We start from the raw sequence: 6,154 nt of genomic DNA, 5'->3' as shown, positions 1-6,154 counted from the left end.
ATATCGGTTAGATGCAAAGCAAAATCTCCCGACCGCATCCAAGACTGCATCCAATTTCATTTTCCTAAACTAATTTTATGCTCATTTTGCATGGAGCTGATGATTTAGAAACATAGATACCTTAGAAAATAGGTGCAGGAGGAGGCTATTCAGCTCTTCGAGCCAGCATTGCCATTTGTTGTGATCATGGTTGATCGTCCCCAATCAATAACCCGTGCCTGCCTTCTCCCCACATCCCTGGATTCCACTAGCCCCTAGAGCTCTATCTAACTCTTTCTGAAATCCATCCTGTGATTTGGCCTCCCCTGCCCTCTGTGGCAAGGAATTCCTCAAATTCACAACCCTCTGGGTGAAAACGTTTTTTCTCACCTCAGTCTTAAATGGCCTCCCCTTTATTCTAAGACTGTGGCCCCTGGTTCTGGACTCACCCAACATTGGGAACATTTTTCCTGCATCTAGCCTGTGCAGTCCTTTTATCATTTTATGTGTTTCTATAAGATCCCCCCATTTAGTCTTGTGCTGTGTACTAACTGGCAACATGTTCAAGGTTAGAGTCATAGACTCATAGGGTCATACAGCATGGAACAGGCCCTTCGGCCCAAGTTGCCCATGCCCACCGGTAAGATGCCTCATGTAAGCTTGGCCTATTTACTGGCAATTTACCCATATACTTATCTATTTACCTTTCCAAATGTCTTGAATGTTGTTACCTACCTCCCTACCTCAACTGCTTATTCTGGCAGCTCCTTCTACATACACACCACCTTCAATGTGTACCAGTTATTTTTCAGATTTGTACTAATTTTTTCCCCTGTCACCTTAACTCGAAGTTCTCCAGTTCTCTGATTCCTTGTGCATTCACCCTATCTATTCCCTTCATGACTTTACACACCTCCATAAGATTACCCCACAACCCCCTGTGCTTCAAGAATTAAAGGTTGACCTTAACTCTATTCACCTGGAGCCACCGGAGTTGATTCTCAGTACATTTTGGTCTTTGTTGAATAAAAGATTTCTAAAATAGTCATAACATCCCTCTACATTGGAGTCATTGACTCCTATTACACATGATGACAGTAATCGTTTCAGTAAAGCCCATTATATGGACATATAAAATAGTAAGATTAAACGAGAACTTACCAGTTTGAAGTTTGATCTGTATTTTATGAGGAGTTACGATGAGGGATTACGTGAAGAGCCCGCTCAGCACGCATGAGCGGCATACATCAAAGCAGCGGTGTGGAATCACAGATAGTTATTGAAGTAAACATAGTAAAGACAAGGAGACATCAGTTTATCAGTTTGACCCATATTATTGAGGGTGGGAGCGGAGGGCACGTAATCCCTCATCGTAACTCCTCATAAAATACAGATCAAACTTCAAACTGGTAAGTTCTTGTTTAATCTTACTATTTTACTTCGGAGTCACGTGAGTGATTCTGTGAAGACTTCAAAGCTCTGAGATTTCAAACCGTGTAACAGTTCATACTTCACTCGCTGCCGAAGTCATTCGAGGGAGGAAGTATGTTATCGTAATCAACCATGAATCTGTTTGTAAAAACAGTGGAATAAGATTTATACACGTTAGTATTTACTCCAGCAACTCCCAGTACCTGCTTGAGCCACTAGAGATAGTTTAGCTCGTCACCCGACCATGAGGTTTCATGTGGCTGACCCATAAGGCTTTTTCCTCTCCCTCAGTATTCCTTATTGTGTCGATGTAGATCTCTGAGTGGGTCATGACACATAAAACGTGGTTCAGGTGGGTATGCCCGGAATTTTAATTTCTGCTGCTTTTGATTTCATTGTACATGTATAGTGACAATAAATGGCATATCTATCTAATTTCATGACTGGACCTGATATTCCTGGTCTGTTCTGTTTGGCCAGCCCTTGAATGGGAAATGTGACACTATCTGGTGTTATAACCATGTTGTCCAATCGCAGTAGATGGGATAACTGGCTCTTTGTGTTGAGGTAAGGCCACCAGCATGTCCATCTTCAGTGTAGGCTGTTCCAGGGTGAGTGACCTGGCTGGTGATCATCCCCTAAGGTATGTCAGGATTTCACTGACATCCCAATTTGGGTGTACCTATTTCTGGGGAATGAATTGAATATACCTCTCCTGTGTCTGATCACCAGTGAGTGGTACCCTTTACCCTGTTGTTGTGGTACCCAAGTTGAGTAGGCTGACAGAACATTTCCTTCATTGTGGTGAAGACCTGCCAGGAACTCCAGTACAGTTTTTTGTTGTAGTTGAATGTGTAGTTCCTGTTTTGGAACAGTGTCCCATTTCTTGATGTTCCTCAGGTATGTTCCCTAGGATATGCGACGGAATGCTGTCATCATGTTGATAGTGCTGCTGATCCAAGCACAGCAGTGGTCTTCCCAATTCTGCAATTCTTTTAATGACCATGTCGAGGACCACTGGGAACCATGCCTGTGGACTTAGTCCACTGTAATTTGCGTAGTACCCGACTGATGTCAGATGTAGCCGTAGTACCTATTGAAGAGGTAGATGAAGGGAGAACATAGAGATTAGATTCCCCCCACCCCTCAATACGCGGGAATGTATCCATCGCCGCTGCCTTGAGATTGGTTTCATGCGACGTAGGTTAGTACGTGGTGATTTAATTGAATATAAGGAAATCGATATCTGGTGTCCATATTGCTTAGTAATTTCAGCAAATATTTTTGGTTTAAATGTTTGTTTACAGCATTTAGCTCACCTGATAGGTAAGTTACTGATGGTCAAACATGTTTGACGACATACGGTTACCAATTGTTAATAAATTGTCACCTAATATCGATGTTCTCCGCCCAAGTGGTTTGGTGTATGCCACCACTGTGATGTTGTTAACTTATAAACGAACATGCAAAATTGGTGCATTACTGAGCAAATGCTTCACTAGAAGTAAGTAATTTAATATATAACACGTTTAAGTCAATTTGCATTGGCACTAAGTATTACAAGCTCAGTAACACATCAGGACACATAAGATGTTACTCAAAACAGGTGGAAGTGTACAACCATAATCCTTCCTATGCAGATAAATTCCATGATAACACTCCAGATTAGTCCATTTGCCCCCATATTACAGGTATGGAGATAGTTTGAACACTAGTATCTCAGCTCATAGGAAAGGTACAATGTTTAGCAACGTTACAAAATTTTGAGATTTAAAAAATCAAGTCTGCAATTTATCCCATTAGATAAAGCATAACAATAAGTTTAATTTGACACCTAATTCACTTTCATATCTCAAGTAATAAAAAAGTTATGGCCATTTTCATACTCGGAAATTAGCATCTTGTTCCCTATTGATTTTCTATGGACATAACAAAAAAGCTGTGATCGAGGACAGTCAAAAGCCCATAACCTTCTTAAAAATTAAGAGAACTGAATGAAATTTTCAGTTATCATAGATTGAAGCATTCTGAAACAGATATAAAATAATCTTACTTGGAAGACCTGAAATTAAAGCATATAATTAGTTAGTTACCCAATTGTAGCTAATTTCAAACTTCAATTACTAGATCTAAACATATATCCATTTCTTAATAAATGATTAACATTTTTAAATAGCCTAAGTGTCCAAATAATATTCACAAATAATTCACAATAAAACATGATTTTTAAATCTCATTTACATCAATTTATAGGCCAAATGGAAGGAATTTAGTGTTCAATTGCTGTAAATTAAAGTCTATTTTAAATCGGCTTTCTAGTGGGTTCCTGTGAACGCGCTGGTTTAGAACGTTCACATTGCGCTGGATTTGTGCCCTCAAATGCCCAGAAAAATACTGCGGGATAGAAAGATCCCAAAATGAGTTACTCGCTATAGAAAACTTTATATACATGGTTCTTAAGAAGCCCCTTTTAATGTAAAAATAAGGTACATACCTTTAATTGTTTGCTTTATAAAACCCTGGGGCTGCGAGAGGTCGCGGGTTTAGAGAGTGATTTTTAAACTACTATAACTATTATACAAGGCCATAAAAACTAATAATACCTTTTGCGACGGGGTCTTTCAGCGATTTTCCGTTAATGATTTACTAGGCTGAACATTTTCGATTGCAACAGCCTAGTAAAAATCGCGTTTTAAACCCGCCCCCTCTAAACAGCGGCAAAATCACGCACACGGCCTGGGGGCAGATTCTCATGGACGATTCAGGTAGGTTTTGTAACATACCTACAATGTTCAGTAGCTGGTAATGCTGCTACTATCCCAATTACTTTGCCACGTAGTTGATTGGTGGTTAAATGTTACCATAACTGATAGTCTTAATGAATACCAGATAGACAATGTTGTGGGTTGGTCATCGTAAATATCTGGATATATGACAGAGCCCGCTAAATAAGTTAGTAGCTAATGCAGCTAATAAGCTATATCCAAGGATAGTCTGTCGTTAATATATAGCCATGCCATGACGGAATGTTTCTTAAGTGTCAGTGCTGGTTGATTCTGGAATAGCTTCGACTTAAATGCCAATTCAATACTCAAATCAAGTTTATTTGTCACGTACTCACGCGAGATGTGCAGTGAATGAAAATGGCAATGCTCATCATGGTTACCCCATCCAGGTAATTGTGGTATATCCGAAACTTATATGAAAAGGTACTGAATAGTATGCATCTTCAAGGTCGATGTCTACCATAAAGTATCCTTGGATCCATGGTAGAAGTTACACATCCCATAAGTGGGTATACCTGGTGAAATACTCAAGTGGTTAATCAATGATAGTGCAACATTCACCATCGTGGGAGGGTAGACCCCTTGGGGTGCTTGCTGAATTGGTGGCAAGATATTAATTCTATTCCCCTTGTATTTATTTTTTGGTATATAACTACCAAGAGTGATAGCTTCCTAACCAGCTGTGATTCACCCACCCCTTGTTAGTACAACCCTTCACCTTTATGTGATGGTAGGAACCATACTTATCTGTCTTCATTGTTGTTTTCTTCGGTTTGTTGGGGGGTGGCGCATTTTCCATGGGGCCTGCTGTGTGCCCTGGCCAAAAAAGCTTACGGGATTGGCATGCAGGCCCCGAGCTTTCACCAGTACCATGAGGTAGACGCCCCTGGTGGACGCGTAAAGGTACTGCTGTCTGGTTTAGTGTGGTGCTCATTCCAGACTCTGCCCTCTTGTGCCGAATAGTTTGAACACTTCGTCCAGTTTTTTAGGACTGGTTTGGTAAGTGCCAGGTAGCAGGATCTGTGGTTGTGAGGTCGGCGTTCTCATAGTCCTGTTAATTTCATAGATTGAGGGCAGGTTTGTGACTTCCCTTGAGAAGTTGAACAGTAGGGTCAGGTGTTTTGCCATACTACCCTGCCCTTCTGGAATGAGCAGGTGGACATGATAGCCGACGTCAGGGTATCAAATGCAATTTTGAGATATTTGGGTTAAATGTGCTGCTCAATGTATCCCCCAATAATGGCGGGCACTTTGAGTAAATGCAATTTAGGGGCGGCGTGATGAAACCAACGCCTCATGGCTACCTGTCTTGGAGAGGTTTTTTGGAAAAGACAGGTAGTAGGCTGGCCATCAGTTATGACTGAAAGCCATCTTGCTCGTGGTGAAAGCACGTAGCGGCCACAACCAGCAGCTCTTCCTGTTCCTGTACTTCAAAGCATACTCCCGATGTTGTTCAGCCAGTGCCCCTTCTTCTTGACCAGCCCAGCTCTGGTCGCCAAAGCTGTCCTCGGATGAGGAGGAAGCAACGGCCAGTGCATGAGGCACTGTGGAGGGAGTGCCTGAACTCCCTCTGCGAAACTGCTCCTCACAAAGCAAGTCTCGCTGGAGCTTACGTTCCACGAGCCGCTCCATGCGGCTCAGGCGGCTGTCTTTGCCCTAAGCGGGTGGTGAGACATCCCCGTCCGACGAATCGGATACCACTGGCCGGATTGTTGACATCCAGTTCGCTGCTCAGGCGCTAGCGGAACTGGGCTCGGATCGGTGTCGGGGAATGCGGAGCGCCGGGTTGGCGGTCCTACCACCCTCTGTCCCCCACTGATGAGACGCCTGTCTGCTGGAGCCGAGCTGGGGACAGGTTTCTTGGAGAGTCTTGTTCCTTAAACTGCAGCGGGAACGCCTGACTACCCGCTGTGGCTCTGGACTGGAAACCGGTGCAGCTCAGTCTGTGGAACTCCTTC

This window comes from Leucoraja erinacea, chromosome 26 (assembly GCF_028641065.1).
Source record: "Leucoraja erinacea ecotype New England chromosome 26, Leri_hhj_1, whole genome shotgun sequence".
Taxonomy (NCBI): domain Eukaryota; kingdom Metazoa; phylum Chordata; class Chondrichthyes; order Rajiformes; family Rajidae; genus Leucoraja; species Leucoraja erinaceus.
The sequence above is the reverse complement of the archived record's forward strand: the minus strand, read 5'-3'. Positions refer to the sequence as shown.